The 19,180-nt window shown below is 35.8% G+C and overlaps 1 protein-coding gene across 5 annotated transcripts in view; it reads left to right on the top strand.

The window, feature by feature from the left end:
* Osbpl8 (oxysterol binding protein like 8) overlaps positions 1–19,180 on the top strand; it is a 192,243-nt gene that overhangs the window by 71,803 nt on the left and 101,260 nt on the right. The window contains exon 1 of one of the 5 annotated variants that reach the window (XM_023716081.1): positions 10,734–10,753. The exons of the other annotated variants lie outside the window; for them this stretch is intronic. The gene's annotated coding sequence lies outside the window, so the exon portion shown is untranslated. Of the gene's footprint in view, positions 1–10,733; positions 10,754–19,180 lie in introns of those variants that run through there. 5 annotated transcript variants of the gene reach the window in all.

Here is a 19,180-nt window from a genome sequence, read left to right as displayed (position 1 = left end):
ATATATATATGGAATTGCCTGAATTTTTAATACATCAAGTATTATTTTGAGTCAGTTTTTAAATGTTTCTAATTTCTCTTCTTTGTTTAAATACATTACTGCTTAACTTCGTTATTCTAATTATTTTGGTATGTTGTAAGTTATTAGTGATAATATCTTTGTACTTTTGTGTATAATTTTCCAATAATTAGCCTTTAAGACATTTATGCATTCAAGTCCAACTGTATCCATATACCAATTACTCATTCTACAAAGTACTGTTGAAGAGTTATACCTTGTTAAATTTCATGGTTGGTCATTATACTAGTTTCCTATTGCTTTTGTAGCTATAACCAACTCAAATTTATAGTCTTAACAGTTTAAAGGTAAGGCTGGTGTTCCTGCTGAAGCTCCAATGTGGGAATCTGTTTCTTGGTCCTTATCAGTGTTTAAAGGTTGTATTCATTCCTAGGCTTGTGGCTGTTTCCTTTCATCAATACAAACTCTGGCTTTTTTTTGTTTTTATTTTTAAATGATATTGATAGTGAGAACTGAATCAAGGGTCACTCCACCACAGAGCTACATTCCCAGGCTTTCTTACTTTTTTCTTTTAAGACAAAGTCTTGCTAAGTTGCCGAGTGGAACTCAAATATGCAGTCCTCCTGTTCAGGCCTCCTCAAGACTGGGATTACAAGTGTATTCCACCAAACCTGACTTGCTTTTGTTGTCACAGCTGCTGCTGATGATATATTTCAGCATATGTCTCTAAAGCATAAAGATTTAAAAAAATTTACAAGCTCTTCCTCAGACAACAGACTAATATAGAGAATATATAGAAAAAACTAAAATAATTCACCCCCCCCAAAATTTAAAGACACAATCCAAAAATGGACATCGAAAATGAATAGACACTTCTCAAATTAAGTACAAATGGCAAATACATGGAAAACATGCTCATTGTCACTTGTAAACAACCCTCAGATTCCATCTAACTAACTCTAGGAAGAATGACTATTTTCAAGAAATCAACCAATAACAAAGCTGGATGTGTGGTGCTTGCCTGTAGGCCCAGCAGTGAGTTCCTGCTTGATCTACAAGGTGAATTCAGGGCCAGCCTGAAGTACATTAGGAGGCTTTATCAAGAAAAACCTGAATAAACAAACCAATAACAAATGCTGGTGAGGCTGTGGGGACAAAGGAATCCTTCTCTCCTGTTGGTAAAAGTGTAAATTGATAAAACCAGTATGAAAATCAGTAAAAGGATTCCTCAAAAACCTAAGCCTAGCGGTTCCATTGGATCTAGCTATTCTCCTTCTAGACATCCTTCCCGAGAAGCTAAGAGCATGCCGCGGTGATATGTGCACAGCCGTGTGTAGCAATCGGTGATAGTTAAATCTGAAAAGCAGCCCAGATACCTATCCGTGAGTGAATGGATAGAGAAAATGTGGTTGTTATCGACAGTGTAGTACTACACTACCATACAGAAGGATACACTCAACATCTTTAGGTAAATAGATGCACCTTGCTAACAATTTTGAGTGAAATAAATCAGACACATATGTTTAAATATTCCATTATTTCTCTTGTGCGAGAAACCCAAGGAGTAAATCAGGACCAGAATATATAATAGATATAGGGAAATAGGAAGAAAATGTTTAAATGGGCCAGGGAAACAAGGAGGGAGAAGAGAAGGGAGCAAATAGGGATAAAAAATAGAGAAGAGAAAGAAAACAATACAAAGTTTTATAAAGGGAGAAGGGAAGGAGGATTGAAGGGAAGGGAAATGGAAAAAAGAATTAAAATATATGTTGTCCAGGTACAGATTCCCTGTGGTGAATGTGATTGTGACATATGGCCGAAGTGTACCAATAAAAATTAAAAAATTAAAATGTTGATTTCAACATCTATAATAAATACATTATTCTCAAACTTTAATAATTCTTCATATAATCAAATAACTGTTGAATCCATAAACTTCTCTGGTTACCTCATAAATATAATCTTCATAGTAGGTAGTTGTGTTAGACTTAACTGGTATGTCACTGTTTTTATGATACTTTGAAAATCTCTGTTCTATTTTAAAATTTCCTGTTTAGTTTATTGACAAAATAAAGCAGTTTGGTCTGCAGTTTCGTCCTATATGGGTCCCCTTCCATGTTTTTTATTTTCGTAGTTTGTTTGTTTATTTATTTATTTATTTATTTATTGGTACCAGGAATCAAACTCAGGACCTCACACTTTGCCAGGCAGGCGCTGTGCTGCCAAGGTATATCCCTGCCCCCTCCCGGGTCATTGTTTAATATGTTCCTCAGTCTCTTACATTTCTTGTATATTGGAATTGGTTTTAGAGGCTTTCTAGATTCAAATTTAAACTTTTTTCTTAGGAGTGTTTTTTAATATTAAATAAATTTATTTTAGAACAGTTTTAGGTTTACAGTAAAGTTCTAAAGATAGTACGGGGGGCCTGCCCATTAGCTTATTTGTTTAAGTGACTGCTCATGCAAGTACATTCAGTCATAGGATATGGTGGTTGGATCCCCACCTCCACCTGCGTTACAAGACCCTCCCTTAAGGCAGCCTGATCCAGCCCCCCCCCAAAAAAATCATTCTAAAGATAGTACAGAGTTCTTATACACTTGTCCTCACTTTCCCCTTTTGTTACTGCCTTATCGTAATCAACCCATACTGATTTATTATTATTGTTGTTGTTTTTGTAATTCTGGGGATTGAACCTAGGGCCTTGCACTACATTTCCATCCCTTTACATTTTTTATTTTAAGACGGGGTCCTACTAGGTTCCTTATACTGGCCTTAAAATTGATCCTCCTGCTTTAGCCTCCTAAGGAAATTACAGACATGCCCCATTGCACCCAATGATACACTTATTAACTCAAAACCATACTTGATCCAAATTTCCTGCCTTTCACAGCGTGTCAGACTTACTTTTTTAAAATAAACTTCAGTGGTACAGCTTTGTGGCATACTGGTGAGGTTACTTTTTTTTTTGGTACCAGGGATTGAACTCAGGACCCTGCGCTTGCTAGGCAGGTGCTTATTCTACTGAGCTATCTCACTGGCCCACTGGTAAGGTGTTTTATACAGTGTTTCTAATCTAGTATTTGTCTGGTGCTTTCTGATGATCAGTCCAGGTTTTGGGGTTTTAGACAGGAAGATAACAGAAGTAAAATGTCATTTTCATCACATAGCAAAGGCATATACTGTCAGTATAATGTGCCACTTTAGCTTTTGACCTTGATCACCTGGCTGAGGAGCAAATTTCTCATTGAAGTTTTTTAGTACTGAAAATGTCAGTAATTATAAGCTGCATAAACAGTACCTCTTTGGACTCTTTAGTAATTTCTGAGTATAAAAAGATCTAAAACTCAGAACTTTGAGAATTGTTCATTTAAACCTTAAACAGTTGGCACTTAGAAAGATTTCTGTTTTGTTTCGATTTGGTCTTTTGAGATAGGGTCTTGAGTCCAGGCTATGTAGTCCAGGCTGGCCCTGAGCTCACTTTGTAGCCCTCGCTGGTCTCAAGGATTCTCCTGCCTCACCCTCCTGAGTGCTGGGATTACAGGCATGAGCCACCACACCCGGATGATAGAATTTTGACACCACTTTATATGAGAAGTGGAACCTCAAGAGCTAAGGGGGGAAAGGGACAGAGAAAGAAATGACAGGGACTTCAGGAGTGAGGGAGTGGTGACCACGGTCAACTTCGTGATTGCACCTTACAGTAGAGCGTAATGATAATTTTAAGGAGTTATTTCTATTTTGTCAAATTTTTTATTCTGACATTTAATAACTATGTACTTTCTACTTATTTTGTTTTCATTGGTTTTAATATTTATATGATTCATATCACTGGCAAATAATTTTTTTTTTTTTTTTTTGTTTTTCAGTCCTCCTAACAAGCCTGTAGTTTCATGTATGTTTATCTGAAAGTGAGAATTGGGGAGCTTTTGTAACATTTTATGTTTTTCTAGAAATTTATTTATTTTTTTGTAGGTTTTAAAAGTTATTTAAAATTTTGTGTTTTTAAATAGCCGTGGGTTTTCAGTTTTTATACATGTGACACTTTTGCTCTTTCTTACTGCTTAACTTTTATTTTTATCTTTTCCTGTTGAATTTCTTCATGATTCTTCAAGCTCATTAACTTACTGTTGAGTCATTTTTATTTTTCTGTTCAACATTGCTATGGTTCAGTTCATTATATTCCTAGTATTACCAGCTATTTTCTTTGTTTGTTCATGCCTCAATTTTATAATGGGATTACATATCTTTTTGAATATATTTGTTAGTTTAAATAACTAAATTTTTTATGAGTTTGGTTTACTACTTTTCTCTCCTTTGGCACACATCTTAGTCTCTGAGGCATAATACCCCAAAATTGCAATTTAAATTAGATATATTGTGGCTCACAGTTTGTACAAGTGTCAGTCCATGGCTGGATGATTCCAAGGGAGGGTGGCACAGCATAGGGACATGGAATAGAAGACTTGCTCATGGCATGGCAGAGCGAAGAGGAAGCAGAGAAAAGGAAAGGGGATACTATAGGGTGAGCTAAACCCTTCTAGACCGTGCCCCTAGTAACCTGCCTCTCCCACCAGCCCAGCTCTAAGCCCCCATAATATGGGGCTCCTGGGTGACATGTAACATTGCTTGGACCCATTCAGATATTATCTTTGTTTATGAACTTATACCCTCTTGAAAATAATAGTTTCCCAGGAATATTAACTTCCCTGTGTGATACTGTCCTAGATAGAGCCCAGAAACTAGTTTTTGACCTTTTTTATTGTCTAATAACATGCCTTAAGAGAATCTTTTTAAATAAAGAGTTTCACCATATATTTTTCATTTCAATGATGCAATCTAATTTTTAGATATTTCTGCTCCTAGTATAGTTCTTTTCCACAAGCTGCTTTCTTTATTGTAATCACTTCGCTCATTGGGGGAAAAGGCATTGGAAAGTGGTTGCCAGCCTCTTTGCCTAACTTGTTTATATGAATATATCAATTGGACATGTGCAGTTTAAAAACAAAAATTTTGAAAAACTGTCTAATACCTCTTTTTGGTATTAAATCATGTTCTATGCTTTAGTAAACAGGGTGAACAATGATCTGTCTCTGGCAATATTACAGAGAGAAAGTGGCACAGAAATGTGGCTGTCACCCAACACTCCTTCCTACCTCCTGTCCTCTGGCTTTTCCTCCATCTGGGCCTCTTCGCTCTTCCTGCTGTCTGGTTGCTTCCTACCCATCTATGTCTTGTGGGAGGAGGGAAGTGGTTATTTCACTAAAATTCATTTCCTACTTGCAATAAAAAGCATTCATTTTATCACCAGATCTGTGTTGTGTGTGTGTTTTGCAGGCTAAAAGTGGAGCAAAGATTCAGACAGTAGCAGTACTGGCGAACATTTCATTTATGTTAAGATCTTTACCACATGTGTCATGCCCTCAGACTGAAAATTAAAAGTAGAATTTTGAAGGGACTACCCAAGTTAGTGGTCTGCCCTCAGTTTTTAAATATGTGAATTGGAGATTTTTTATAAACATTGTCAGTTGCTGTTTTTCCTTAAAGTACATAGAAGCATCTTTTAGTTTATTTATTTATTTATTTATTTATTTATTTATTTATTTATTTATTTAGTGGAACCGGGGATTGAACTCAGGCCCTTGCAGTTGCCAGGGAAGTGCTTATTCCACTGAGCCATCTTCCCGGCCCCTTAAATTTTTTTTTTAGATGCATCTTTTAAGTAATATAATTAAAGCTAAGGCAGCACCATGGCTGTGAATTTTAACTCTTAATTAGGATTATGTACATTCATCTGTTTTTGTTAATGAAAAGGGAGTTTCATAAAGCTTCCAAGAACAATAGCATTAGTGTTTTTAGCATGTTAGAGATACACAAGATAAAACTTGGTTACAAGTCCAGCAAACCGGGAAAAGATCTTTAAATTTAGGTCTGTTGAATAAGTGTTCATACACTTGTTACTGCTTCAGAAGTAGCATGATATCTTAAGTTTGATATGGTAAAAATAGCAGCAATGGAGCAAGAGCAGTCTCGGGAGAGAGAACAGATTGCTTGTGTGTGCACATGTGTATGTGTGAGTGAATGAATGTGCACGTGCGTGTGGATTGCACCTTAGACCATAATGTTGAGTGAAATAAGCCAGATACAAAAGTTTAAGTATCATTGTTACTCTTATATGAGAAACCTAGGATAAAATAAAGAGAAAAGAAAAAGGTAGCTAATAGGAAGTAGGGAGATACATTATTCTGCACAGGAAGAGGGTCAAGAGATGGGGGATATGGGATTAAAAAGAAAATTGAGAGGTATTATGTACATGGCCCAATGTCACACAAGAAATGTGAATATTATGTACTGCAAACACATACAACGGTGCATAAAAAGGATGGTGACTAGGGACCAAGGAATGGGTGGAGGAGAGAGGGATGTGAAAGGGAATGAGAAAGGAATTAAAATGTTTTGTGTAAATGTACCAACTTCCCACAGGAATGTAAACATTATGTACTGCACATATGTACTAATAAACTAAAGTTCAATATTTATATAACATAAATTTCAATTTTGGTCAAACATTTACATATTGAATTTAACAAACTAAACTATTTTGTTGAGTACATTTTACATGCACAGCACGTTTCTAGGTTCATGCTACCTGGTGTTCAGAGTAGTTTTTAGGTCTCACAGGTAATACTGTTTGCTACATTAGGGGAATTCTTAAGAAATAAAGCTGGTAGAAGGGACTAGAACTAAGATTTATTAAATTTCTTCTGTGTGTCAGGAACTAAGTTCTAAGTGCTTTGTAGATAAGCTCATTACTCTTCACAACAACCCTATGAGATAAAATTATGATCCCTAATTAATAGATAAAGACACAATCAAGTTTCTCTGAGTCACATAATAATTATCAGACCTGGTATACATTTTGACATCAGAGGCCAAACTTATAATTTTTCTATACTGTTTAGAAGATTATACAGGGTCTTGAATAGTTTGTTCGTTCGTTCTTTTTTTTTTTTTTTTTCTTTTTTTGCTGTTTGGGGTTTTATTTCTGAAGTAGTATCAAACCAGTCAGACCTTTAAATTTTTTGAGGTGAGAGCTAACCTGTTATGGTTTAGGAAAATCATTTTAACAGTGTTGTGGAATAGGGCCGGCGAGATAGCTCAGCAGACTAAGCTCCTGCTTAGGCAAGTGCGGAGACCAGGGTTCAATCCCTGGTCCCATGTGCCACACTGGCCCTGCCCCTGGGGCATGCTGAGCTGGTGACCAAGTCCAAATGTGATGGTGCACACCTGTGATCCTAGCACTGGGGAGACTGAAAACAGGAGGATCACTATGCACTCTGGATCACTATGCGGTCTGAACTGCGTAGTGAGATCCTGTACCAAATACATAAAGTGAAAGAACAAAAAGCATTGTAGAACATTGGAGGTGAACATTAATTATCAGCTGTATTTTATAAAATTCTAGTATATCACTGAGCCCCTGTTCAGCTCAATGAGAATGACTGATGCAGATATCAGTACCCAAAGTCTTGTAGGTAGTTTTGTTGTGCAACTATGGTTAACAGTGGTAGGAGAAGTGGTTAGCTCAGGGAATAAGGTGGCATGCTATTGGATAATCTAGGTAAAAACCAGTTGAAATCTCTAGAGTAGTGGCAGCAGAATAGAAAATATGTGAAAAGACTTAGAGTTAGAAATCAAAAAGACTTGAAGAATTAACTATGTGATTTCAAAGGTACTAAAGATTATGTGTACTTTTTAAAATGCTTTTATTCATATATAAAGTGTCTTCATATTTACAGGACCTTTCTAAATTCATCAATTCATAAAGTGTTGCAAAGAGGTGATAAACTTCTTTGTTAGCTATGATTCCAAAAAAATTAGATCTTTCCTCTTGGTAACTTTTTTCTGTACTGTGTAGAAGATTATGCAGGGTCTTGAATAGTTTTTTCTCCCACCATCCTCATTGACAGAAGATCTTCATTACTTAAGATAATCACCACCTTCAGAGTCATCGGAAGTGATCCACAGCAAGTCCCCAGTTTCTTTCAAGGTGTTGCAGTGCACAGTGAAAAGGAGGAGCAGAGATAAAAGTGGTAGAGTGGGGATCTGAACCTTGGTATGTATTGATTATGTTTACATTGAGGAAAATGGTGAGGGGATTATCAGATGCCCCAGAGGGCATTGGTGGTTTTATGCTGAGAAGGATCTTCTGTTGATGAGGATCACTTCGGATGACTCTTAAGGTGGTGGTTATCTTAAGCTAATGAAGATCTTCTGTCAGTGAGGATGGTGGGGAGAAATGGCAGGTTAAGAAGTTTGTCCTTTTCCCCAGGGGAAACCTTTTTTAAAATTACTACTTAGTTCTCAAGGAACTAGGATGTCTTCAGCTGGTGTCCCTTGCCCTGGAGCATATATCACGAGTATCACATCACGAGATCAATGTGACCTCAAGTGTGACCACAGGCACAAGAACTTACATTTCCTCCTACCATACCTGGCTCACATAGCAAGGAACCAGGCCTCAAGAGAAGCCCTAATCACAATTTAATTATCAAATGATTTTCCCCCAAATTACATTGAATGACACTTGACACTTTCCAACAATAGCTGATTATTCTGAGGTATAGTTCCTATAGAAAAGGGTGCATATATTTACTTCTCTCTACTCATTAACCCTGTGGCAGGAGGGAGACTGCCAGGCAGGGGCCCGAATAAGAACTCCAAACTGTTGGTTTCATTTGCCCACCTTCCAGCAAGAGTTCAAGAACAGCCTATAAAAATGGGAAAAGTAGGTTTTTTCACAATTTAGCCAAATTGAGGGGGCAGCTAGCCTGCCCCACCTCCACTCCCGTGAACCCAGAAGTTTATAGAAGGGGTGGAACAGAAGCCAAGAAATACGCATATGTGTTTAGCCAGGACCCTAAAATGTTGAAAATCTGATTCTGTTGGATCTTGACAGGAGGGTTAGAGATGGAATTTTCTGCTGTCCCCATAAAGAAACTGGAGCCATGGATTATCTTTGAAAAGTCCTATTTTTTAGACTGAGACAGGAGTATCTCAAGTTCTAATTCTATTTGGGTAGCTTAGCAAGACCCTGTCTCAAAATAAAACAGGAGGTGGGGCTGGGAATATAGCTCAGTGCAAAGACCTGAGCTTGGACCATACTACAAAAAAAAAAAAAAAAAAAAAAAAAAAAAAAATCTTAAAGATCCTCTTCAAACTCTCTGTTTCATTATAATTTGGTTCCTTAGAATTCTTCTGGAGTGAGTGATGATTTTTGTTTGAATTATAAACTGTTAGGTTTATAATGTTATATTTAATTAAATCATCTATCTGTACTAATCTTTTGATTATCTTATTACTTTAGCTTTGGCCAGTAGGAGATTATTCAGTTTGGTTCCTGAGGGTTATTTTTGACAAGACTTTATCTTTGGCAACTTCCTCCCTCTTTGGTAAGACAATATATTTGGGCTTCTTTTATGCAGTGTCTGTTCTAGACCAGTAAACAGTCATTTTTGTGAATGCTTAGTTCCTTTCAGTTAGAAGTGGTTTTTATTTTTTTTATTTATTTAGTATTTCAGGACAGGGTTTACAGGGTCTACAGGGTCTCACTGCACAGATTGGACTCATAGTGATCCTCCTGTTTACAGCCTCCCAAGTGCTGTGATTGCAGGCATGCGCCACCATGCCCTGTCTCTGTCACAGTCTCAGTGCGCCCCCGGGGGTGGGGACAGCACGGTAGGCCTGGGGATAGAACTCCTGGGTCTGCCTAAGCAGGTGCTTTAATTTGCTGAGCTATTTGGCTGGTCCTAAGAAGTGGCTTTTAAAGAATATAGTGTGAGCTGCAAGGTTGCTTACTTTTATTGGATTGCTTATTGATTTGTAAATCTTCAAAGTAAACTAGCTAGGAAGTATGGGGAAACATAAAGAATATGCAAATGTGTCATGAGTTCCTAAACCTATTCAAACTTAGAATTATATTGTTTGAAGCAAATTTATTATTTATACATGTGTCCTTTTTTTTCTTCTGAAAATCTCAGTTCCTGAAGATGTGAGTATAATCACACAACCCTGTAGAGAAGACCCCATTTCCCAATATGCCATTACTTTCAATTTATAGAGAAACTTACTGTACAGTATTGATACACTGAGAAATTTTGAGATGAAGAAGGATTTTAGTGGAACCCATGCTGAGTTGTTTTGATCACCTTAGTAGACTATAGAAGAATAGTTCAGTTGCAGAAATATGAGGTTGAAGACCAGAAAAGTAGAAAGACATATGCCATGGAACTGATTCTAATGTGAAACTAGAATTAAAGGAAATAATTGCTAGGTGGTAGCATTTGACTTGACTAAGATTAAAAAGCATGTATTTGTTTAGAAAGAAAGCTTCCTACAGAAATCACTAAAATGACTGTCCACAAGTTAAGGAAAGTGAAGTTGGTAACATACTAGGGAATTGGCAGACTAAGGTGGAATTAAGAGAAAAAAGTATGAGCTAAAAGTCAATGATCAGCTTAAATAAGAATTGCAAAACTGAATTAACAGCCTGTGCAGTTCAAGTGTGGCTGGGGTTCAGTTGACTATTTCATAGTTTTCTTGCTCACTTGACTTCTGTCATCTCTTGGTCTCTTACTCCAGATGTTTGTATTTCTTAATTTTTATTTGGATCAGAATTTTTCAGTTGGATTGTTCCAGTAAATGTGTAGCTCTCCAGATTGGAATATTGTGGGATTAAGTACGTAAGTAAATAAATATATAAAAGGTTTAGTTTAGTATCTTAGTTTCCATTTACTGAGCAGTGTGACTAGAAGGGATCATAAAGATTACAGCTCTCTAGTCAAGAAACTTCAGAGCGTAATGATGAAGTAACTGACTGAGTACCTCAGAGTTTGTAAGGGTTATGTCTCTTGCCTCAGCTTGATCCTTTTTGAATTTTACTGGAAAAATTCTGTTTTGCTTTATCAGTCTTTGTAGTCAAGAGCTACCTAGTGTCAAAAAATTATGAGAATAAAACAGTAAATAAGGAAATCAGCTGGTTATATCTGCATTCCCAATACTAGAGAGGCTGAGGCAGGAGTATTCGTCTGAATTCAAGGCCAGCCTACACTATACAGCAAGAACCTGACTCAAAAAAAAAAAAAAAAAAATTAAATATCTTTTCATACTTTCATCAGCAGCTACTGTAATTCTTAATTTTTTCTCTGGGCTTTTTTCTACCTTAGATTTTTAGAATGTGTACTTTTTGTATTTGGGTTGTTATTTGTGTGAAAGTTAGTTTTTGCATGCTTACTATATGCCAGTGGGATCAACCTAGGGAACCCATGCCATAGCAGGCTGTTTGCTGTCACTGGCAGCTCTAAAGGGTTTGCCATCACCTTTTGTGCCATATCCTGAGTGTGGTATCTTTCTCACTTAATGGTCTGTATAATACTGTAAACTCTGTATTTTTGTGTTTTTAGGAGTATAGAAACAGTCTAAGAGAAGGATAAGTAATTTACATAAAATTAGAAGGAGTTTAGAATTTAAGCACAGATCTAATTGTTACTCCTGTCATTGCTCATAAAAGCTAGTGCTTTTGTGTTGTAAATTGATTATATAGCATTTTAAAGCATTCTTTCAGTGCTTTTATATTCATTGCCTAGTATAATGTATACTGTACTTTGAAAAATATGTGATACATGATCTATTTTATTTAACACAAAGCAGTTTTTTCCTGTGACTACTTTTGACTTTTCTACCTGGGGTGAATATTTTGACATTTAGGCATCATGAAGTTGCTGAGATTTAAAGAGTAGCTGCTGTGTGTGGAAGATTTTTTATAAATCATGGGAATGACATTTCAGTATTGTTAAGAGTCTTGCCTGTGGCTTGATAGTATTCAGTATGCAATGACTTGTGAGAAACAGAACTCTAGAAGGAAAGAGGGTATTTGTTATGCAGTTCGTATGTCTTAATTTAAATCCTGTTCCTGGCTTCCTTTAGAATCTAAGTTCATGTGTTTTGCAAGGAATGTAAGGAATTAAACAACATGAAATTTCAAGAAGATAAGTTCTTATTTCTGAAAATAAGACTGAAAATCAAAATTATTTAAACAGGTTGTGAGGTTAAACATCATACCCTGAAATGTCTATATGCCTAAGCTTCTCATCTAACCAGTTCTCTTATCTTCCCTGTCATGATTGTGATATGATAACATGGTTTTGGTTGTGCTCTTATTTCCTAATCTTTTCAGGCAACCATGTCAGCAAAATGTCAGTCATGGCTGATTGAGGGAAAGTGTTTAAAATCAAAGACCAGATTTAATTCTTTTGGTAGATAGGTAACTTTTTTCTGGTTTGAAAACCACTAGCTGCCTTACCACATGATGGCCACAAGTTATAAGTGAAATCAGTTTGATTAATTTTTAACTTTTCTTGTATGTGAGGACCTTCATAAAGAAATTTCGTCACTAGTACCAGAAGAAATGTAACTCATGCTCTGAAAACTTATGGTGAATCAATTCATAGTACTGCATGAAAGACAGAATTATTTAAGAACATAGATGAGGGAATTCTAGCAATAGAATTTGGGCCTATAATGGCTAAGGACTGTAGTGAAAGGAAATACTAATGTCTTATGGATTACAACTAAGATTATTTTTAGGATTGTGGTAATTTTGTACATCTGATTGTTAGTGATAAGAGTTTTTAGTACTGCAGCTGATTTAATGAGCAAGTAAGAGAACAAATTTAAGATATTTATTCAAGACCACGAAACAGGTAGTGATGGAGTTAGGCTGAGAATTGAGATTTTATGATTCTAGTTCATAGTAGTTCTTTGTGTATCATATTAGCATGCAGTATGTTAACTTTTTGAAAATATAAAGATGAGAAAGATTTGTTTTTTGTCACATCAGGACTTAATTCATTAACAGAAGAGCTCTGTAAACTTAAATTCTTTTCTAGGTTACTTATAATTACTAAATCTATTTTTCTACATGCGTTTATTTAATAAAAGGCCACTGACTGTATAGTATATCAGGTTCTGGTTTTACAGGATTCAGTAGTGAGCAAAATAGATAAAATTATCACTCAGTTGAAGCTAACATTTGAGTGGAGAAAGATGAAAGAATAAATCTGTGGAAGGTTACATGATAATTATTGTGAAGAAAAACAAAGTAGGGTACGATGGATAGAGAGTTAACAGAATTAAGTGATAGGTACTATTTTCTGGGACAGTGATAAAAGTCTTCTGATGAAGTAGCTTTTGGTCTGAGTCCTAAAGGATGTTTCCGAAGCAGAGATAAGAACCAGGCATAGAGTTTTTGTGTCGGGAAGATGCAGTGGTTGGGCTGGAAGTGTTGAGTTGGGCTAAAGATGAATGAGTTGTCACTCCACCTCCTCAGGAAGTTGAAGTTACAGGGTCTAGTGTTGCTGAGAACACAAAAAATGCAGCTGGATCTCATCTCTAGCCCTGTGTGTAATGGTTGGTACATTGTGTCAACTTGAGAAGTTTAACTCAGTGACTCATCCTGGGGCCAGGGTCCTGACTTTACTTGGAAACAAAGGGCAGAATTTTGAGAAAAGAATTGGCCAGTGGCTGCAACTGATCAGTTAGGTTGGGCTGGGGAAACCTGAATTGTCCAGTAGAGTTGCTGCTTTCTACATGGGACTGTTAAATTAAATTAAATTTTAATTTCTTATCCTCATTACCTACCTTTTAAGTGTTTAGTACTTCCCTATCTAGCCTAATATCTTCATGGCTAGTAATTATGTCTGGACAAGAATATTCCTATAATTGCAGAAAGTTCCATTTGACAGCATGTATAGATCATTCTAGTATTGTGGAAAAGTTAAGTAACAATTTAATATTTATTCATTTATGAATAATGGCAATATAGAAAGTATGATGAGGTAACTATTCATTGTTAAAAATTCACATTAGAAAAATCAGAATTGAAAAAGATGATTTCAGCTTGGAATTTGGCAGCAGAACTTTTAAGGTTGAGACTTGTAGACCATCGAGCAGGGAAGGAAAAAGCAAGTAGGAAGAAAATTGCAGATAATTTTCCACTATCGGTTGTACCAGACAGAAGAGAAGTTTTAGTTGAGTTGAAGGCTATATCATCGGAGATTGAATATTTCCATGCAGCGAATGTTTTGGTCAAATTGTAGACTTTTAAATACTGGGGTTTGGACTTGTTTTTTTACAAAACAAGATATTAACTATTTTTGAGTACAGGAGCAACACGACCAATGTGATTGTTTAGAAAATTAATTTAGGTTGATTAATCATTTCCTGCTAGGTTCTTTATCTTTTTTTTTTTTTGCCTGTTTTTAAAAACCCACAAGTGTATGTACATGTGAAGTGTATGAATAATTTTATTTATTTATTTATTTATTTATTCCCCGGAATCAGGAATTGAACTCAGGCTCTTGCACTTACCAGGCAAGCCCTTATTCTACTAAGCCATCTCCCTGGTGCCATATGAATAATTTTAGAAAGTTATATGGTTTAATAATTATTCATAGGGGAGAAAAATAGAAAGTGTTTTGCTAGTGATGACTTAGTTTGAAGAATGAGTAATACTGAATAGACTGAAATAATTATTTCAATGTCAAATAAATTAAAAGGCATACTGTCATCAACATGTAGCGATATTGGCAATAGGAACATGTTTTTGTCATTTAAAAATTCTAATACCTAGCATAATAAATACATGAATGGAGTGAAACCAAATCCAGGGTCACCTATTGAAAGGAAGAAGTAAAAGTAATGTAAGTCTCACCGAGGTTGTATCTGTGTAGAACGAGAGAGACTAGATGTGAGATAAACATTTGTAGAAATGAAAATAATTTGATGACCTGATTATTAAGTCATGTGGGCAGAGGGAGAGATTTAATGGATTTAGAGTTTAGGTCTGAGTAAAAGATGGGCAAATCAGCATTAGAACTGATTTCAAAGATAAGAAAAAGCTATAAGTGCTATTTTTTTTTCACAAGCACTTTATTAAACAAGCAAAAGCATTTCCTTTGTTAATTGAATTTCACAACTGGAAGAGAAGAGTCTTGGAAGTTACTAGAATGAAGATAGTGATTAGGAATGGAATCTTCAGGAAAAAAAGCGGGCAGAGAAAGAACAAGTAGGTGTGGCTGAGCACTGGTTATCTCTACCCACTTACTTCCTGAATGAGAAGACAAAGGAGACAGGAAAGTAGGAGAGGGGAACAGAGCAATGTAGTATTTTAGAATCCAAAGGGGAAGGGGTTACATAGTTAAAAGGCAGAATTAAATATATATAGGGAGGATGGAAATTATGCAGACCCTCCCAAAACATTCCTGAGAGGACTATAATTTGGCAGATTCTAGTTTCCTGAAGCCTTAGGGTGGATTAAAATTTTTTTCAAGGATTCATTTTACAGTGTAAAAGTACTTTGCAGCCCCAGATGCTACTTCTTAAAAGATTACCTCATCACTTAATGCATTTGATAAACTGTGGGTGCTGTTTGGATTCAGATTCAGGTATGAGCTTATATGAGATTAAATTACTCCTGAGAAAATTTGTTATTTTTTTATATCTTGCCATATTCAGATGTTGCTGAAATTCAAGAGACAGTGAGTAACATATGATGCTGTGTTGAAAATGATGATGTTTTTGTACTTTTCTAGGATTTCAAGTTGGAAGTAGATATTTTCTGCTGTACATAATCATAGATTAAGTCATACTAAGAAACAGCAAATAGAGATGAAAAAATCAATTTAAAAATTATGTTTATGTTTTCCCAAAGTATAAATAGGTTTAATCCTTTTTTGGCCACATTTAAACAATACAAAAGCATATAAGTAAGTGAAATTTTACTTCTTGAATGTAAGCCACATTTAATATTTTATTGGTCTTTTTCCTGAGTGTGTATATGATGTATATCTTACATACAAAATTTTATAAAAATGGACCAGTGAAACTAACTTCAATACTAGATAGTATTTCCTTGTATTATTTATATTATTGTTTAATATCTGCTTACAATAGGTTATTGTTTTAGATTACTGTGAATACTAGTATGATCAGTGTCTGTGAATATATGTTTTTGAACATGTTGGATGATCACTTTACGGACCCTAAAAGTAGAACCGGATCAAAGTGTAGGCAGGTTGTTTTAAATGACTACCTAACAGGCCAGATCACATTCTGTATCCAGCGGTAATAACTTTGCGTTCCAAGAAAAAAGTGTTCCTTTAAAATCTCTTCTGTAAACTCAGGAAGAAATGTCCACATGAGTGTTTTGCATATGATCTCAGGAATAGGAAAAGTTACAACTGTGTGTAGAATGATGATTGTTTTAAGAGCACCAGCTCTCTGCTGCAGTACATACCCAGCGTTGAAATGTCTTATTCTAAGAACCAAAGATAACACTACATAGAGCACCCTTAGAATGTTTTGCATAATCCTTTCAAATTGTGGTTTCTGGAAACCAGCCGCAGCAGGATTGCTTCTGTGACAACTGAGCCACCTTTCCTGGGGGTGGGGGTGATGACAGTGCCATCAGTCCTTGACAGCTCCTTCCTGCTTTTCCCTTAACCTCATTGAATGACCTCAGCCAAGCCAGTGTGTGTGTTAAGAGGGGCATATGCTAAAGGCAGTGGAAGAACTATATATTATCCTATATAATATAATTCATGAGGTGAATTATATTATATAGGATAACAGTCTGTCTTAGTTTGAGATTGAGGGGTTTTTCAGAGTGAAGAGAGTGATGATAAACTTATTGCTCTTTATATTTTTTAAAATGTTAGGTATTTTATGTTAATTATAGAGAACAAATATTTAGATGTACAATGAAATAAGATCACCTGCTTTGGTATAGTGCTTCTTTTCTGAGATGATTAGATAATGACTATAAATATTTTATTCTTCTAATAAATTATATTCTTTCTAGGCCCATTACTATTATTTTACTATTTCCATCCCATATTTTCTGCCAAAATAGTTTTATTTATATAACAAAGAAATTATTGAGATGATTCTGTGGACATTACAAGTTATTCAACTGCAGAAACTGTTTTGTTCTATCTTAATGGCCTTTTCCTGAACAAACTGAGGAGGAATTCCTGGATTGAGATGATAGCAGTACTGTAATTTGGCACTTTAGCAAAAGTCAAAGAGGCCTAGCTTTTTATTTTTTAAACTGTAAGAACACTAACAAAAGAGAACTTCCATGACTGCTTCAGAAAGCGGCAAGGAAGATGGGATAAGAATGTTCAGAGTGAGGGGAATTAATGGCAGTATTTCGTATAAAATACATATATAGAGCTTTTCCACATCAGTGATTTCATTGGCTTCATTTATGTGTTACATAACATGGTACTGTACAGGGTAGACCTACATTCTGAGTGGTAAGAATAAGAAGTTAATACTGGCAGTTTAGCCATTACAGAAGATGTTAGTGATATAAATGACTTGGCAAAAAAATGATATATAATCTTCACTAAATTATACTTTATTTCTCATTAGTATCACTGATAAACAACTGGAAGAATAATTTCTCTTGCATCTGGTTTAGTGCCTTGTATACATATCCTTCTGGGAAGGGTATCTAAAGTCATGGTTATTTCCTTGTTTCAAGTTTGCTTTTGGAATGTTTCAGCTGGATTCATAGTTTTGTTGTCCATTGTTGTTGTTGCCTCTTTTATCCTGTGGCAGTTTTTTAGGTTTTGGTGATTAAGGTACTGAAGTCCTAATAACCTAACTCGCACTCAAATGATAATTTGCACTCTTTTTCCTCTGCAGGGCTGTGTACCCAACTGCTTATGTAAAATTTCCACTTGAATGTGTGGAGACATTTCAGACTTGCTCTGTCCCAAATTGAGTTCCTAGTATTTCTTCTTGTGACCTATGTCTTCTCTCCCTGTCTTTTGCATCTTTTAGGTGCTCAATTCCCAATACCTGACATCATCTTGATTCTTCTTTTGTTGTTATCTTACAGTTGGTATATTTGGAAATCCTATTGCTCCACCTTCATTGTAGATTCAGAATTCAACTACCTCTCATTACCTTTGCCATTACTGATTTGTTCCACGTTTCCTTCATTTCACCTCTAAATTATTGCAGTAACCTTTTAACAAATTGTACCCTTGTTCCTATAATCCTTTCTCAACATAGCAATCAGACTAATCCTGTTAAAACATAACCAGACCATGTCAACCATGCACTATCCAGTGGGTTCCCATCTCCTTCAAAATAAAACCAAAGTCCTGACAAGGCCCTATGAAGCTCTTATGTAATACAGATCCATTTAATCTCTGACCTCGTCTGCTGCTCCTCTCTTACTTTTCATTACATTCTAGCCTTGCTGGACTTCTTACTCTTCCCTGAGGCCTAGAGACTTGCTCCCTTCTCAGTGGCCTGTATCTTTTCTCTGTCTGATATTTCTTTCCCCTTTCTGCCTCCCCTCCTACTTCATATTTCTACTTGAATGTCTAATGGACATTTCAAACTTACCCTGCCAAATAGTTATCCTTATCTTCTTTGTTCTTTCTCTTCTTTTTACCTCTCCCTCTTCTACCCCCTTTCTCCTCTTCTCCTCCCCACTGTCCTCCAGTTTTCTTCATTTTATCCAGTCAACTGTACTAGGGCTTTCTTAGGGCTAACGTTTTATTTTAAGGCCTGCTTTTATTTTTTAAGACAGTGTCTCACTGTTAGTGCAAGCTACACTGGAACTCATTATGTAGCTCAGGATGGTCTTGAACTTCTGTTGAATTCTAAAGTACTAGAATTACAGGCGTGTGTTACCACACCCAGCCTATCCTTGCTTTTCTCCTGACTTTATTCTTCTCAGTTATTATGCAATATATTATTTATTATACTATTGTTCAAAACTAAAACATAAATACTACAAAGACAAGATTTTTGTCCATTTTGTTTACTGCTATATCTTTTGGTGCCTAAAGTGATATTTCTCCATAGTAGTTATGAATAAATATTTTTTGGATAGATGTGTAGTTTGTATAATGTTGAGACATGTGTCAAGAGTAAGTATAACTGGAGGTTTGGGGAACAAATATTTAGAAGTATATGTTGGATTAATTCCTGAGAGTAAATAAGCAAGGAATTTATCAGTATAGAAATTGACAGTGCTTGCAGTCCTAGCCCAGGTCCGGTGAGTGTGTGGAGAGCTTCCTGCTAC

This window comes from Octodon degus, unplaced genomic scaffold (assembly GCF_000260255.1).
Source record: "Octodon degus isolate 3935 unplaced genomic scaffold, OctDeg1.0 scaffold00004, whole genome shotgun sequence".
NCBI classification, from domain to species: Eukaryota; Metazoa; Chordata; class Mammalia; order Rodentia; family Octodontidae; genus Octodon; species Octodon degus.
This window is presented reverse-complemented; position numbering and strand designations above follow the sequence as displayed.